General features: G+C 49.5%; 1 long non-coding RNA gene across 1 annotated transcript; it reads right to left on the bottom strand.

Moving 5' to 3' along the window:
- Positions 1 to 70: 70 nt before the first annotated feature.
- Positions 71 to 2,757, bottom strand: LOC144378398 (uncharacterized). Its single transcript, XR_013440051.1, has 3 exons — positions 1,374 to 2,757; positions 1,109 to 1,153; positions 71 to 272 (listed from the first exon to the last, which is right to left on the bottom strand). It is a non-coding gene; the product is annotated as an uncharacterized LOC144378398 (long non-coding RNA).
- Positions 2,758 to 3,006: the final 249 nt, after the last annotated feature.

Genomic DNA, 3,006 nt, shown 5'->3' with positions numbered 1-3,006 from the left:
TGCACCCCTCCCTCCTCCACCTGCCACCCCCACAGGGTCTCAGCTGCCTCCCACCCCATCAGGTCTGTCCCAGCCCGGATGCTCACAGATGCCACCTGTCCAGAGGCTGCCCCTCCCCTGTACTCACGCATGAGGTGGAAGTTGCTGAGGTAGGGGACCTGGCCCAAGGTCCGTGCCTTTAGAGCTATCTCTGTGGCTGCCTTACTCAGAGTCACAAAGGCCAAGATGTTGCTGGGATGACACACCAAGGTAATCAGTATGGGCAAGGACACCTGGCAAGGGACATGCCCAGAGCTTCAACACCAAGAGCAAGGCAGCCCCAATCATATATTCTCTAACCCATGATCTTGTATTCCTTTCCTGGTTTCCTAGAGGGGTATTTGAGATCTGTACGTACACCTAGCATCCCTCCCATTCAACCATATTCTGTCTTCCTTCCCTAGCTCCTTCTCTCCCTCCCTTTTACCCTCTCTTCTTCCCCCTTTCAGCTGATATTAGTGAAATGTAACTGAGGTGCTGTTAAAATACACTAGGAAGGAAATGATTACATAGAGGGGCTTTGTGAAATCTGGAACTATGAGACTTTTAGTTGCCTTCATGGGGAAACATTCCAGATGCAGAAAAAAAATGCTAATGGTCAGGAGACGAGCTTTTCAAGAGTGAGAAGGACTACAAATCCAGGGAGGAGCATAAATCACAACTGTTTTCCCTCCTGGCCCCTCTTCTCAGTTCTGATCCACGAGTCAGTGCCTAAAGGCAGCCATGAATACTTGGAGGTTCTGTGAGCAGGCAGGGCACATGATCTCCCCTTTTATTACAGAAGGAGAGAGTGTGGTCCTGAGAGCAGTTTGCTCAAGACTCTACAACTAGAAACCAGCAGTGAGACTCAGACTCAGGCCTCCAGTCTTGCTGCCCAATGTCCTCCTTGTACTCTGCCAAGCTGCTTCTCAAAGGGGGCCCCAGCACCTGAGGGGAATAGATGGAGGTGGTGAGGAATGGGAAAGACAGAACAAGGAATAAGATGAGGGGGAGTGGAAGATGGGGCAGAGTAGTGATCTGGAAGCCAGTAGAAGAGGAAAAAAAGCCCTTTGACTCCATTTAGCCGTACCATCTGTAGGATTTTGAAGCACATTATTCGAATATCCTCTTCATTCTGAGATAAGAAAAGGAAAAAGTTGAAATCTGAAGTCAATGTGAGGCCTTTACTGGTTTCCTCCCTGATCAGGGTCCTAGGCACCGAAGCTCCTCCACATCTTGCCAGCTGTCCCTCCCTCTTCTTGCCCTGGTGTTTTTAACCCTGTCCTTTTTTTCTTTCTGCCGCCCTGAGGCTTGTTTCCCTTCGGTGCCCTCCCTTGCCTCTGGCCTCTACTCACTGAGGAGTTGGACTGGCTGAGCTTGATGAGGTAGTCAATGACCACGTTCCCCTGGGACAGGGTTAAGTAGTCATACTGGCTCAGGGTCTCAATGAAGTTCAGGAGGGCTCCACGCACCTGTGGGGGCACAGACCATCACAGGGCAAGACTGGGAGTGATATCTCAGGGGTGGCTGACAGATCCCTCATGTTCCAGTGAGGACACAGAGGACCACTCCAGATCTCCCTACTCCAGATATCCCTACTCAAATCTCCCTACTCCAAATCTCCCTACTCAAATCTCCCTACTCCAAATCTCCCTACTCCAAATCTCCCTACTCAAATCTCCCTACTCCAAATCTCCCTACTCCAAGCCCCGTGTGACTCTTCTGTTGACTCAATGGACATGACAGACCACCTGCCAATGAACCTGACCACTTTAGTACTCTGTCCTGAAGTTTCAACCCACTTCAATTCTATCATCCTCCTATAGAATGCTAAGTACTTTTTGTCCCCAGAGACACTGAAAATGGCAGGAGTGTTAGGGAGGGGACGAATCTGAGTTCAGGAAGGTTCCTATGCTGTGGCCTTCCAAGGTAAAGCCAGGGATGAATCTATCCCTCCTGACAGCCCACCCTCAAGACCCCACCTATTCATTAATCTTCTAGGGATTTAGGCCTCTCTTTTTTAGGATAGTGTCATTATTCTCCACTTGCTACTCAAAACCACTGTCCCTGCTTCAGCCGCCTCAGTGCTCTGTCCTGCTCCATCCAGAACTGGGAGTCTCTGCTGCTTCCAGCCCTGGCAGTGGAGGTTGTTCAAAATACAGCTTGTCAGGATCCCCCCCCAGACATGATATGGAGATTTTCTCTCAAAACAAAACAGCAGTTGTGTGTTCTCAGGGTTCTAAATTAATGTCATTTAGAGCTGTGTCCCCACCACACTGGAGACAACACACTGCTGCCCACAGAAACGGTTCAGAAAAAGGCTGTTAAGTACTGCCCATTTCTCAACTCCTTCTCAGGCTCTGAAAAACTCCAATGTAACCCAAGGACAGAGGTCTCAGGACAGAACTGGACTGGCTGTGAGACCTTCTTCATTTCCCATTGCCCTCCCCCTCTCCATTTTATACCACCTTAAAGGCTCAAGAAAGCAATGGCCCTCCCAGGACAAACATTCATCCTCTGCTCACTGGCTTGAAATCCTCCTGTATCACCATGATGACAGAATTTATCACCTCACTCCGCAGTTTCTCTGTCTGGGACACTAGAGAAAACACATACACGCAGCTAGAGGTCAGCTTCCTCCCTCCTCCTCCTCTGTTTCTGGAGAAAGATGAGAAGACAAATGGGAAGAATTCCAGGCACAGTACTGGCCTCCAAGGCTAGGTGGAGTCTCCAAAGGCATCTCAGCCCTCCCTTGACTCCTAAGCACCCTGAACATGATTAGCCTGGACTTAAAAGTGATCTGAAACAGTACTTCCATCCAGCTGGCATCTAAGCCCCATTCCTTCCAATCTTCCATGGCTAAACATACAAATTCACCTCCCCAGCCAAGCTGTTCTACCCCACCTCTTCCACCTCAACCTTTAGAACTTTGACCTTAAAGGGAGAGAAAAGGGAAATTGCATGGTAATGGAGGGAGACGCTCATTGT

The sequence above is a fragment of the Ictidomys tridecemlineatus genome, chromosome 6, assembly GCF_052094955.1.
Source record: "Ictidomys tridecemlineatus isolate mIctTri1 chromosome 6, mIctTri1.hap1, whole genome shotgun sequence".
Taxonomy (NCBI): Eukaryota; Metazoa; Chordata; class Mammalia; order Rodentia; family Sciuridae; genus Ictidomys; species Ictidomys tridecemlineatus.
Note: the sequence above shows the minus strand (reverse complement) of the source record. Positions and strands in the feature narration are given on the sequence as shown.